This window comes from Arachis ipaensis, chromosome B3, assembly GCF_059453495.1.
Source record: "Arachis ipaensis isolate K30076 ecotype BB chromosome B3, ASM5945349v1, whole genome shotgun sequence".
Classification (NCBI taxonomy): Eukaryota; Viridiplantae; Streptophyta; class Magnoliopsida; order Fabales; family Fabaceae; genus Arachis; species Arachis ipaensis.
Window position 1 is genome coordinate 34,445,375 of NC_142438.1, and position 15,204 is coordinate 34,460,578.

The 15,204-nt window shown below is 37.7% G+C and overlaps 1 non-coding gene across 1 annotated transcript; it reads left to right on the top strand.

Annotated features, from left to right (window-relative positions):
- The first annotated feature begins 10,787 nt into the window (after window positions 1-10,787).
- Window positions 10,788-10,895, top strand: LOC148570276 (small nucleolar RNA R71). The gene has a single exon (XR_015880393.1). It is a non-coding gene; the product is annotated as a small nucleolar RNA R71 (small nucleolar RNA).
- Window positions 10,896-15,204: the final 4,309 nt, after the last annotated feature.

Consider the following 15,204-nt stretch of genomic DNA (forward strand, 5'->3'; position numbering starts at 1 on the left):
ATGATTTTTAATTTTTCATTGTAGATTATGTTGTGTATGTCATAGACTGGGGTAAAGCAACGGAGACCAGCTATGATGCTTTAACTAAGCTATCCTATCTGTAAACGTAATGGATTTCAAAGGCTTCAGCTCATCAGGTATTGAAGTTGTAGATCATCATCTTTATCCCCTTGCAGATGGTGTATAATGCTCCAAATGAAAGATCTGATTTTTCAAAAAACCGTAGCTTGCCATTACTGCTGAATCCTTTACAATTGTACTCCTGATAGGTCATATTTTTGGTCGAATTATAGGTCGAATTTTGTATGCATGTGTCGATTAACGATCATCCCGGTTGAGTTCTGGTTAGGTATTAAGGTTTAACATAGTAGATGATCAAATGTCATCGATATTTTTTTCCGGTGATAGTTAGTTTAAATAACTGAATATTTAGTCTTTCTGACACACTTGGGATTGGGCTCAGTCAACTAACCTGGAAAAACTTTTATTTTTTCGTAGTTCAAGTCTCTCTAAAAGTAAAGTGGGCTACCAATCAAATTGGGCCAGCCACAAAAACAATTAGTAGATAATTCAGCTGAGGATTAATGCAGCAAGTAGCTTGAAACCGGTTAAGCCCAAGTTTCTCCGGAATTTTAAGGCAAAACAACTTTTTTCAGGTAACTATTTATTCCATTCATGTGTCTGTCTACCCTTATCTTGCTCAATCTTTTTTTGGAATAGGATATTTTGATTGAATATTCTCGTAAAATTGTTAGTAGGTTAACTGATTAGTCACATAATCTCTATACTAAGATGGTTAGAAATAGAATAATACCATTATAAAAATCTCCTATACATGAGGAACACTACATGACACATCAAATTAGATAGAATGAAGTTGTTATGCAATCATTTCTCTTAATTTTGGGCTTTTCAAACCAAAGTAAAACATACACAAGTAAGATAATCTGAAATAAAAAAATATTAGCATTAACCAACAGCATAACAATCAACTGGGGTTTTTTTTTACCAAAAAAAAAAAATAAAGAACATCAACCGAATACTAAACATAGATGTTCAACAAAGTTCCACATAACATTTAGTCGGAGTAGATCTAAATGTCAATTATTTCTAGACAGGAAATAACCCTGCAAAATACTTGAGTATAGACCTAATTGTGATCGGGTGTGGCATTCCTGGGTCTCGCCATGCTCTCCTCACCAATAGATTTCTAGTGCCATTTTCAATGTCATATTCCATCAACAGAAGCTCTCTGTACCTATAACTGACGAGTAACTCTCTTTCCTTCGAATTGTTAACCAACAAAATTAGGTTATTGTCCACGAATAGTATTGAATTTTCTCTTATGCTTCGACTTGCAAACCTGCAGTGTTGCTCTAATATTTTGTTTCCATCAATGTCCTGATTCAAGTGCCAAATTGATGTGACATAACCAAATTCATTGTGTGTCTGAGCGAGGAGTGCAACCTTGTCCTTGTGGGTTACTAAATTGTGAATGGTATATATTTCACCTACTGGAATAGAAACCTCGCTAAAAGATTCATCTTCAACACTGTAACATAAAACAGACTTGGGTGTATGATGAGCGGATAATTTATACGCTTTTTGGCATTGTTTTTAGTATGTTTTTAGTAGAATCTAGTTACTTTTAGGGATGTTTTTATTAGTTTTTATGTTAAATTCACATTTATGGACTTTACTATGAGTTTGTGTGTTTTTATGTGATTTCAGGTATTTTCTGGCTGAAATTAAGGGACTTGAGCAAAAATCAAATTCAGAGGTTGAAGAAGGACTGTTGATGCTGTTGGATTCTGACCTCCCTGCACTCAAAGTGGATTTTCTGGAGCTACAGAACTCCAAATGGCGCGCTTCTAATTGAGTTGGAAAGTAGACATCCAGGGCTTTCCAGCAATATATAATAGTCCATACTTTGGCCGAGTTTAGATGACGCAAAAGGGCATTGAACGCCAGTTCTACGCTGCTGTCTAGAGTTAAACGCCAGAAACACGTCACAAACCAGAGTTGAACGCCAAAAACACGTTACAACTTGGCGTTCAACTCCAGAAAGAGCCTCTGCACGTATAACATTCAAGCTCAGCCCAAGCACACACCAAGTAGGCCCCGGAAATGGATTTATGCATCAATTACTTACTTCTGTAAACCCTAGTAACTAGTTTAGTATAAATAGGACTTTTTACTATTGTATTAGACATCTTATGATTTTTAGTTCATCTTAGGATCATATTGATCACATTTGGGGGCTGGCCATTCGGCCATGCCTGAACCTTTCACTTATGTATTTTCAAACGGTAGAGTTTCTACACTCCATAGATTAAGGTGTGGAGCTCTGCTGCTCCTCATGAATTAATGCAAAGTACTACTATTTTTCTATTCAATTCAACTTATTCCGCTTCTAAGATATTCATTCTCACTTCAACATGAATGTGATGAACGTGACAATCATCATCATTCCCCCACGAACGCGTGCCTGACAACCACTTCCGTTCCACCTTAGATTGGATGATTATCTCTTGGATCTCTTAATCAGAATCTTCGTGGTATAAGCTAGATTGATGGTGGCATTCATGAGAATCTGGAAAGTCTAAACCTTGTCTGTGGTATTCCGAGTAGGATTCTGGGATTGAATGACTGTGACGAACTTCAAACTCGCGAGTGCTGGGCGTAGTGACAGACGCAAAAGGAGGGTGAATCCTATTCCAGTATGATCGAGAACCTCAGATGATTAGCCGTGCTGTGACAGAGCATTTGGACCATTTTCACAAGATGATAGGATGCAGCCATTGACCACAGTGATGCCTCTAGATGATTAGCCATGCAGTGACAGCGCATCGGACCATTTTCACAGAGAGGATAAAAAGTAGCCATTGACAATGGTGATGTCCTTACATAAAGCCAGCCATAGAAAGGAGTAGGATTGATTGGATGAAGACAGCAGGAAAGCAGAAGTTCAGAGGAACGAACGCATCTCTATACGCTTATCTGAAATTCCCACCAATGAATTACATAAGTATTTCTATCTTTATTTTCTGTCTATTTATTATTTATTTTTGAAAACTCCATAATCAATTATTATCCGCCTGACTGAGATTTACAAGATGACCATAGCTTGCTTCATACCAACAATCTCCGTGGGATCGACCCTTACTCACGTAAGGTTTTATTACTTGGACGACCCAGTGCACTTGCTGGTTAGTTGTATCGAAGTTGTGAATGAAAAATAATTTATTAAGACGTGCGTACAGAGTTTTTGGCGCCGTTGCCTGAGATCACAATTTCGTGCACCAGTGTAGCATAACTATCTCCTGTACTAGTAATCCAATATGCATGACCATTAAGAAAAACAGAATTAGGGTCAATTTTTTCCACACCAGGGAGACAATCAACACAGTGAAACCATGTAGAACGCCTTGAACAATATCTAGAGAAAAAAATGTAGGCATCAGTTATGTCCCTTTTGCACATATGTATGATGGTGTATGCATCTGTGTTTGGGACATGACCGAAACCATATACTGGGAAATATGATCTACCGTGGTCCCTGTGGGGGTTGGAAATTTCTCTAGAGCATTGTGTTGTTGGATTCCATACCAAAAGTCTTGTGTCGTCTTGTCCACGGGAGAACTTGAAACATATGTTCCCGTTTGACACTCCCACAATACAAAACCAACCATGAATGCCAACTCCGAAAGGTTGCTAAACATGCACTTCTTCTCCTGAAGCAGCATTCATTATATATAGTGAATCCGAACCCATTAACAGTAGTGAGTATCCAACATGAAACATGACATGTTGATCTAACACTTTCTGCCTTCGTATGTGTTCTATGCATGTCTCTGGTTGGCGTAGGCATCGGTTCTAGAATTTATTCAAGCACATACATCTCCCTACAACTTTGGCACTACTTCGCAGAAAGATTTCTTGCAGAAGTTCATCAGGTATAACCGGCAACGGAAGATAAATTAGTTTGCATTTAGTCATTTTTCTAGAGGAATGTTTGGTAGTCTTGGTTTTGGGTAGGTTTATGCTGTAGTCTTTGTTTAGTTGAAGTCTCTTGTTCGCTTATCAAGTAATGAACTTATACTTTCTCTAACTTATTAATTGTGTGAGATATTGCATCCAATGAGAATTGATATAACAGAATATTGTATTTACCGGTGTTAATTATAACCAGTTTGAACTAGGTATTGCGTACCATTAAACTTGTCTCGTCTACCAAAGTTTTGGGGTGTCTGGTATGCGAAATCGTGATCTTCAACAATGGTGCCAATGGCTTGGTGCTCTCAAATGTGAATCACACTTTGTCACAATTCCGCACAACTAACCAGCAAGTGCACTGGGTCGTCCAAGTAATAAACCTTATGTGAGTAAGGATTGATCCCACGGAGATTGTCGGCCTGAAGCAAGCTATGGTCACCTTGTAAATCTCAGTCAGGCGGATTCAAATGGTTATGGTGAATTGATAATAAAAACATAAATAAAATATAAACTAGGATAGAGATACTTATGTAATTCATTGGTGAGAATTTCAGATAAGCGTATAGAGATGCTTTCGTTCCTCTGAACCTCTACTTTTCTGCTGTCTTCATCCAATCATTCCTACTCCTTTCCATGGCAAGCTTTATGTAGGGCATCACCGTTGTCAATGGCTACATCCCGTCCTCTCTGTGAAAATGATCCAATGCACTGTCACTGCATGGCTAATCATCTGTTGGTTCTCGATCATACTGGAATAGGATTTACTATCCTTTTGCGTCTGTCACTACGCCCAGCACTCGCGAGTTTGAAGCTCGTCACAGCCATCCCTTCCCAGATCCTACTTGGAATACCACAGACAAGGTTTAGACTTTTCGGATCTCAAGAATGGCCGTCCATGGGTTCTAACTTATACCACGAAGACTCTAATATCTCGGACTCGGTCCTCTGTATTAGATATCTAAGAGATACTCATTCTAGCTTGTTTGCATGTAGAACGGAAGTGTTTGTCAGGCACGCGTTCATAAGTGAGAATGATGATGAGCGTCACATAATCATCACATTCATCATGTTCTTGGGCGCGAATGGATATCTTAGAATGGGAATAAGCTTGAATTGAATAAAAAAACAGTAGTACTTTGCATTAATCTGTGAGGAACAGCAGAGCTCCACACCTTAATCTATGGTGTGTAGAAACTCTACCGTTGAAAATACATAAGTGATGAAGGTCCAGGCATGGCCAAATGGCCAGCCCCCTAAACGTGATCAAAGGATCAAAATATAATCCAAAGATGAAACTAAAGATAAAACTGAAGATATAAATACAATAGTAAAAAGTCCTATTTATACTAAACTAGTTACTAGGGTTTACAGAAATGAGTAAATGATGCAGAAATCCACTTCCGGGCCCACTTGGTATGTGCTTGGGCTGAGCATTGAAGCTTTCACGTGTAGAGGTCTTTCTTGGAGTTAAACGCCAGTTTGTAACCTGTTTCTGGCGTTTAACTCCACTTTGCAACCTGTTTCTGGCGTTTAACTCCAGAATGCAGCATGGAACTGGCGTTGAACGCCAGTTTGCGTCGTCTAAACTCGGGCAAAGTATGGACTATTATATATTGATGGAAAGCCCTGGATGTCTAATTTCCAACGCAATTAAGAGCGCGCCATTTGGAGTTTTGTAGCTCTATAAAATCCACTTTGAGTGCAGGGAGGTCAGAATCCAACAGCATCTGTAGTCCTTCTTCAACCTCTGAATCTGATTTTTGCTCAAGCCCCTCAATTTCAGCCAGAAATTACCTGAAATCACAGAAAAATACACAAACTCATAGTAAAGTCTAGAAATGTGAATTTTAATTAAAAACTAATAAAAATATACTAAAAACTAATTAAATCATACTGAAAACTATGTAAAAACAATGCCAAAAAGCGTATAAATTATCCGCTCATCACAACACCAAACTTAAATTGTTGCTTGTCCCCAAGCAACTGAAAATCAAATAGGATAAAAAGAAGAGAATATACTATAAATTCCAAAATATCAGTGAAACTTAGCTCCAATCAGATGAGCGGGACTTGTAGCTTTTTGCCTCTTGAATAGTTTTGGCATCTCACTTTATCCATTGAAGTTCAGAATGATTGGCATCTATAGGAACTTAGAATTCAGATAGTGTTATTGATTCTCCTAGTTCAGTATGTTGATTCTTGAACACAGCTACTTTATGAGTCTTGGTCATGGCCCTAAGCACTTTGTTTTCCAGTATTACCACCGGATACATAAATGCTACAAACACATAACTGGGTGAACCTTTTCAGATTGTGACTCAGCTTTGCTAAAGTCCCCAATTAGAGGTGTCCAGGGTTCTTAAGTACACTCTGTTTTTGCTTTGGACCTCGACTTTAACCGCTCAGTCTCAAGTTTTCACTTGACACCTTCACGCCACAAGCACATGGTTACGGACAGCTTGGTTTAGCCGCTTAGGCCAGGATTTTATTCCTTTAGGCCCTCCTATCCATTAATGCTCAAAGCCTTGGATCCTTTTTATTACCCTTTCCTTTTGGTTTTAAGGGCTATTGGCTTTTTTTGCTCTTGCCTTTTGGTTTAAATAGCTTTTGGCTTTTTCTGCTTGCTTTTTATTTTTCTTTTTTTTTTTCGCTATACTTTTTTTTTATTTTTTTCGCAAGCTTTTGTATTCACTGCTTTTTCTTGCTTCAAGAATCATTTTTATGATTTTTCAGATTATCAAATAACACCTCTCCTTTTTCCTTATTCTTCAAGAGCCAACATATTTAACATTCATAAACATCAACTTCAAAAAGACATATGCACTGTTCAAGCATTTATTCATAAAACAAAAAGTATTGTCACCACATCAAAATAATTAAACTAGTTTCAAGGATGAATTCGAAACCATGTACTTCTTTTTCTTTTGTAATTAAAACATTTTTTATTCAAGAGAGGTGATGGATTCATATTCATAACTTTAAGGCATAGACACTTAGACACTAATGATCATGTAGTAAAGGCACAAACATAAATAACACATAAGGCTCAAAAATCGAAAAATATAAAATAAATAGACAAGGAGATTAAGGAATGAGTCCACCTTAGTGAGGGTGGCGTCTTCCTCTTCTTGAAGAACCAATGGTGCTCTTGAGCTCCTCTATGTCTCTTCCTTGTCTTTCTTGCTCCTCCCTCATAGATCTTTGATCTTCTCTAATTTCATGGAGGATGATGGAGTGCTCTTGGTGCTCCACCCTTAGTTGTCCCATGTTGGAACTTAATTCTCCTAGGGAAGTGTTGATTTGCTCCCAATAATTCTGTGGAGGAAAGTGCATCCCCTGAGGTATCTCAGGGATTTCATGGTGAGGAATTTCCTCATGCTCATGTTGAGGTCCATGATCTCTTATTTGCTCCATCCTTTTCTTAGTGATAGGCTTGTCTTCTTCAATGAGGATGTCTCCCTCTATGTCAATTCCATCCGAATTGCAGAGGTGGCAAATGAGATGAGGAAAGGCTAACTTTGCCCAAGTGGGGGACTTGTCAGCCACCTTGTAAAGTTCTTGAGGTATAATCTCATGAACTTCCACCTCCTCTCCAATCATGATACTATGGATCATGATGGCCCGGTCTATAGTAACTTCAGACCGGTTACTAGTAGGAATGATTGAGCGTTGAATGAACTCTAGCCATCCCCTAGCCACTGGTTTGAGGTCATGCCTTCTTAATTGAACCGGCTTGCCTCTTGAGTCAATTTTCCATTGAGCTCCTTCCTCACATATGTCTATGAGGACTTGGTCCAACCTTTGATCAAAGTTGACCCTTCTTGTGTAGGGGCGTGCGTTCTCTTCCATCATTGGCAAGTTAAACGCTAGCCTTACATTTTCTGGACTAAAATCTAAGTATTTTCCCCGAACCATGGTAAGCCAATGCTTTGGATTCGAGTTCACACTTTGATCATGGTTCCTAGTGACCCATGCGTTTGAATGGGGTTGGTGAGAACTTCCCAACCTCTTCTTTGAATCTCAAGTCGGATCTCCGGATACTCATTCTTTTTTAGCTTGAAAGGAACCTCAAGAATCACTTTCTTCTTGGCCACAACTTCATAGAAGTGGTCTTGATGGACCTTTGAGATAAATCTCTCCATCTCCCATGACTCAGAGGTGGAAGCAATTGCCTTCCCTTTTCTCTTTCTAGAGGTTTCTCTGGCCTTAGGTGCCACAAATGGTTATAGAAAAATAAAAAACTATGCTTTTACCACACCAAACTTAAAATATTTGCTCGTCCCTGAGCAAAAGAAGAAAGAAAGTAGTAGAAGAAGAAGAAAATAGAAGAGATGGGGAGAGAGGTGTTTTCAGCCAAGGGGTGAAGAGATGGTTGTGTTGTGTGAAAATGAAGAAGGAGTGAGTGGTTTATATAGGAGTGAGGGGGTGTGTAGGGTTTGGCCACTAGGGTTGGGTTTGGGGGGGGGAAATTAGTTTGAATTTGAAGGTAGGTGGGGTCTTTTGGGGAAGAGAGGATGGATGTGAGTGGTGAAGAAGTGATGGGAAAGAGTGATTGGGGTTATTGGTGAAGGGTATTTGGGGAAGAGAGTTATGAAAAGGTGTGAAGAGGAGAGAAGAAAATGTGGGGATCCTGTGGGGTCCACAGATTAAGTGGGGTCAAGGACTTAATATCCCTGCTCCAATTAGGCGTGTAAAACGCCCTTGCTGTGCAATCCTGGCATTTAACGCCAGATTGCTGCTTGTTTCTGGCGTTAAACGCCCAAATGTAGCCTGTTTCTGGCGTTTAACGCCAGAAAGATGCTTGTTTCTGGCGTTAAACGCCAGCTTGGTGCCTGTTTCTGGCGTTAAATGCCAGACAGATGCTTGTTTCTGGCGTTTAAACGGTAGATTGCTCTCCTCCAGGGTGTGCTGTTTTCAATGCTGTTTTTCATTCTATTTTTGATTTTTCAGTAGTTTTTGTGACTCCACATTATCATCAACCTAATAAAACACGAAATAACAAAGAGAAAATAAAATAGATATGATTAAATAACATTGGGTTGCCTCCCAACAAGTGCTTCTTTAATGTCAATAGCTTGACAGTGAGCTCTCACGGAGCCTCACAGATAATCAGAGCAAGGTTAGAACCTCCCAACACCAAACTTAGAGTTTGAATGTGGTGGTTTAACACCAAACTTAGAGTTTGGTTGTGGCCTCCCAACACCAAACTTAGAGTTTGACTGTGGGGGCTTTGGTTGACTCTGTAGTGAGAGAGGCTTTTCATGCTTCCTCTCCATGGTTACAGAAGGAGATCCTTAAGTTTCAAACACAAGGTTGTCCTCATTCAGTTGGAGGACCAACTCTCCTCTGTCCACATCAATCACAGCTCTTGCTGTGGCTAGGAAGGGTTTTCCAAGGATGATGGATTCATCCTCTTCCTTCCCAGTGTCTAGGATTATAAAATCAGCAGGGATGTAAAGGCCTTTAACCTTTACTAACACGTCCTCTACTTGCCTATAAGCCTATTTTCTTGAGTTGTCTGCCATCTCTAATGAGATTCTGGCAGCTTGCACCTCAAAGATCCCAAGTTTCTCCATTACAGAGAGTGGCATTAAATTTATTCCTGACCCTAGGTCACACAGAGCCTTCTCAAAGGTCATGGTGCCTATGTTACAGGGAATTAGGAATTTGCCAGGATCCTGTTTCTTTTGAGGTAATTTCTGCCTATCCAATGCATTCAGTTCATTGGTGAGCAAGGGAGGTTCATCTTCCCAAGTCTCATTACCAAATAATTTGGCATTCAGCTTCATGATTGCACCAAGGTACTTAGCAACTTGCTCTTCAGTAACATCTTCATTCTCTTCAGAAGAAGAATATTCATCAGAGCTCATGAAGGGCAGAAGAAGGTTTAATGGAATCTCTATGGTCTCTAGGTGAGCCTCAGATTCCTTTGGTTCCTCAAAGAGAAACTCCTTATTGATCACTGAATGTGCCAGGAGGTCTTCCTCACTGGGATTTGCGTCCTCTCCCTCCCTTGTAGGTTCGGCCATGATGGTTAAATCAATGGCCTTGCACTCTCTTTTTGGATTCTCTTCTGTATTGCTTGGGAGAGTACTAGGAGGGATTTCAGTGACTCTTTTACTTAGCTGGCCTACTTGTATCTCCAGATTTCTAATGGAGGACCTTGTTTCATTCATGAAACTTAAAGTGGCCTTAGATAGATCAGAGACTATATTTGCTAAGCTAGATAGATTCTGCTCAGAATTCTCTGTCTGTTGCTGAGTGGATGATGGAAAAGGCTTGCTACTGCTAAACCTGTTTCTTCCACCATTATTAAAGCCTTGTTGAGGCTTTTGGTGATCCTTCCATGAGAAATTTGGATGATTTCTCCATGAGGGATTATAGGTGTTTCCATAGGGTTCACCCATGTAATTCACCTCTGCCATTGTAGGGTTCTCAGGATCATAAGCTTCTTCTTCAGAAGATGCCTCTTTAGTATTGTTGGATGATTCCTTCAATCCATTCAGACTCTGAGAGATCATATTGACTTGCTGAGTCAATATTTTATTCTGAGCCAATATGGCATTCAGAGTATCAATTTCAAGAACTCCCTTCCTCATAGGTGTCCTATTATTCACAGGATTCCTTTCAAAAGTGTACATGAACTGGTTATTTGCAACCATGTCAATAAGTTCTTGCGCTTCTGCAGGCATTTTCTTTAGGTGAATGGATCCACCTGCAGAATGGTCCATTGACATCTTTGATAGCTCAGACAGACCATCATAGAATATATCCAGGATGGTCCATTCTGAAAGCATGTCAGAAGGACACTTTTTGGTCAGTTCCTTGTATCTCTCCCAAGCTTCATAGAGGGATTCACCTTCTTTCTATTTGAAGGTTTGAACATCCACTCTAAGCTTACTAAGCTTTTGAGGAGGAAAGAACTTGGCTAAGAAAGCCGTGACCAGCTTATCCCAAGAGTTCAGGCTATCTTTAGGTTGAGAGTCCAACCATACTCTAGCTCTATCTCTTACAGCAAACGGGAAAAGCATAAGCCTGTAGACCTCGGGATCAACCCCATTGGTCTTAACAGTATCACAGATTTGCAAGAATTCAGTTAAGAACTGAAAAGGATCTTTTGATGGAAGTCCATGGAACTTGCAGTTCTGTTGCATCAGAGAAACTAATTGAGGTTTAAGCTCAAAATTATTTGCTCCAATGGCAGGATTGAGATGCTTCTTCCATGTAAATTGGAATTTGGTGCAGTGAAGTCACCAAGCAACTTCCTTGCATTGTTATTATTTTCGGCCATGTCTCTTTCTTTTTCGAAAATTTCTGTCAGATTTTCTCCAGAGAGTTGTGCTTTAGCTTCCCTTAGCTTCCTCTTTAGAGTCCTTTCAGGTTCAGGATCAACTTCAACAAGAATGTTCTTATCCTTGTTCCTGCTCATATGAAAAAGAAGAAAACAGAAAAGAAAATATGGAATCCTCTATGTCACAGTATAGAGATTTCTTTATGTGAGTAGAAGAAGAAAAGAAATTCGAACACCAGGAAGAAGAGAGGGTTCGAATTTTTAGGTGGAAGAGAAGTGTTAATAGATAAATAAATAAATAGAAGGAGATGAAGAAGAGAAGAACTCGAAAATTAAACAAAATAGAATAAAAATATTTAAAATTAATTTTAAAATTTGAAAATTAAAATTAAATTAAATTAAATTAAATTTTTAAAATAATTAATTAATTAAAAAGGAATTTTTGAAAAAGAGGGAAGGGATTTTCGAAAATTAGAGAGAGAATTAGTTAGGTAGTTTTGAAAAAGGTAAGAATCAATTAAAAAGTCAAGTGGTTAGTTGAAAAAGATTTGAAAATCAAATTTGAAAAGATAAGAAGTTAGAAAAGATTTTGAAATTGATTTTGAAAAAGATGTGATTGAAATTTATTTTGAAAAAGATTTGAAAAAGAAATTTAAAAAGATTTGATTTTGAAAATTAAAGTTGATTACTTGACTAACAAGAAACTAAAAAGATATGATTCTAGAGTTTAAAGATTGAACCTTTCTTACTAGGCAAGTAACAAACTTTAAAATTTTTGAATCAATCACATTAATTGTTAGCATTAATTTTGAAAATATGAAATGGAAATAAGAAAAAGATTTTTAAAAATCATTTTGAAAATTTCGAAAATCATAAAAGAAAAATGGAAAAGATTTGATTTTTGAAAAAGATAGAATTTTTAAATTGAAAATTTGATTTGACTCATAAAAAACAACTAGATTTAAAAAATTTTTGAAAAAATCAACCCAAATTTTCAAAATTTATGAGTGAAATAAGAGAAAGATATTTTTTTATTTTTGAATTTTTAATGAAGAAAGAAAAAAACAACAAAAAAGACTCAAAACATGAAAATTATGAATCAAAACACACAATGCATGCAATAACACTTTGAATGTCAAGATGAATACCAAGAACACTTTGAAGATCAAGATGAATATCAAGACTTATTTTTGAAAATTTTCAAGAAAAGAGAGACGTGCAAGACACCAAACTTAGAAATTTTCAAACTTTAGACACTAACAAATTGAAAATGCATATGAAAAACTAGAAAAGATACAAAACAAGAAAATATGATGATCAAACAAGAAGACTGGCCAAGAACAACTTGAAGATCATGAAGAATGCAATGCATGGATTTTTGAAAATAATTTTTAGAAAATTAAAAAGATGCAATTGACACCAAACTTAAAACTTGATTCTAGACTCAAACAAGAAACATTAAATATTTTTGGTTTTATGATTTTATTAATTTTTTTTTAATTTTTCGAAAATTAATTGGGAAAAAGCGAAAAAGTAATTTTTTTTTTCGAAAATAAGAAATAAAAAGCTTAAAATTAAAATAAAATTACCTAATCTGAGCAACCAGATGAACCGTCAGTTGTCCAAACTCGAACAATCCCCGGCAACGGCGCCAAAAACTTGGTATGCAAAATCGTGATCTTCAACAATGGCGCCAATGGCTTGGTGCTCTCAAATGTGAATCACACTTTGTCACAATTCCGCACAACTAACCAGCAAGTGCACTGGGTCGTCCAAGTAATAAACCTTACGTGAGTAAGGGTCGATCCCACGGAGATTGTCGGCCTGAAGCAAGCTATGGTCACCTTGTAAATCTCAGTTAGGAGGATTCAAATAGTTATGGTGAATTGATAATAAAAACATAAATAAAATATAAACTAGGATAGAGATACTTATGTAATTCATTGGTGAGAATTTCAGATAAGCGTATAGAGATGCTTTCGTTCCTCTGAACCTCTGCTTTCCTGCTGTCTTCATCCAATCATTCCTACTCCTTTCCATGGCAAGATTTATGTAGGGCATCACCGTTGTCAATGGCTACATCCCGTCCTCTCTGTGAAAATGGTCCAATGCGCTGTCACTGCATGGCTAATCATCTATCGGTTCTCGATCATACTGGAATAGGATTTACTATCCTTTTGCGTCTGTCACTACGCCCAACACTCGCGAGTTTGAAGCTCGTCACAGCCATCCCTTCCCAGATCCTACTCGGAATACCACAGACAAGGTTTAGACTTTCCGGATCTCAAGAATGGCCGTCCATGAGTTCTAACTTATACCACGAAGACTCTAATATCTCGGACTCGGTCCTCTGTATTAGATATCTAAGAGATACTCATTCCAGCTTGTTTGCATGTAGAACGGAAGTGTTTGTCAGGCACGCATTCATAAGTGAGAATGATGATGAGCATCACATAATCATCACATTCATCATGTTCTTGGTCGCGAATGGATATCTTAGAATGGGAATAAGCTTGAATTGAATAGAAAAACAGTAGTACTTTGCATTAATCTGTGAGGAACAACAGAGCTCCACACCTTAATCTATGGTGTGTAGATACTCTACCGTTGAAAATACATAAGTGATGAAGGTCCAGACATGGCCGAATGGCCAGCCCCCTAAACGTGATCAAAGGATCAAAAGATAATCCAAAGATGAAACTAAAGATAAAACTAAAGATATAAATACAATAGTAAAAAGTCCTATTTATACTAAACTAGTTACTAGGGTTTACAGAAATGAGTAAATGATGTAGAAATCTACTTCCGGTCCCACTTGGTGTGTGCTTGGGCTGAGCATTGAAGCTTTCACGTGTAGAGGTCTTTCTTGGAGTTAAATGCCTGTTTGTAACCTGTTTCTGGCGTTTAACTCCAGAATGCAGCATGGAACTGGCGTTGAACGCCAGTTTGCGTCATCTAAACTCGGGCAAAGTATGGACTATTATATATTTCTGGAAAACCATGGATGTCTACTTTCCAACGCAATTGAGAGCGCACCATTTGGAGTTCTGTAGCTCCAGAAAATCTACTTTGAGTGCAGGGAGGTCAAAATCCAATAGCATCTGCAGTCCTTCTTCAACCTCTGAATCTGATTTTTGCTCAAGTCCCTCAATTTCAGCCAAAAATTACCTGAAATCACGGAAAAACACACAAACTCATAGTAAAGTCCAGAAATGTGAATTTTAATTAAAAACTAATAAAAATATACTAAAAACTAATTAAATCATACTGAAAACTATGTAAAAACAATGCCAAAAAGCGTATAAATTATCCGCTCATCAGTGTCGATGCTTGCAAATAAATTATGTGGGAGTTCCAACATACTAGTTTAAGTTTTCTCTGACTTTTTGTTAATTTAGTTTGAAATTAGAAGCAGCCTCCAATTTTTCCTTCTAGAATGGAAATAGTTGCTAACCAAATCCATGTGTTCTGCATGTGTATTTACGTTATCTTTCTAAGTTTTATGTTTCTAAGAACACCATCTCACTTCCAATTTAATCATTTTCGCAGATTCTTCATAAAATATTTCCAATCACTAATTAGGATGTTACCACTGCCACACCCTCATCCATGTAGCCACATAAAAACAACAATCTAAGTATTCCACATGAAAAATCTTTTGTTACCAAAATAATTACTGGAGTAAAAAAATTCTACAAGAGGTAGAATTGTGTGACAATTAATAAAAAATAAAACCGATAGATTATGCTGTATATATGACCCACATATATATTGACAAAATAACAATTTCCAACAGGATAATTTACATTAAGAAAATCAAAGTTATTATACAGAATACTAATCGAAGATGTCCACAAAAGTAAATATGTACATATACACATGGCCACCGAAAATTATTACAAAAGATAAGTGCACCA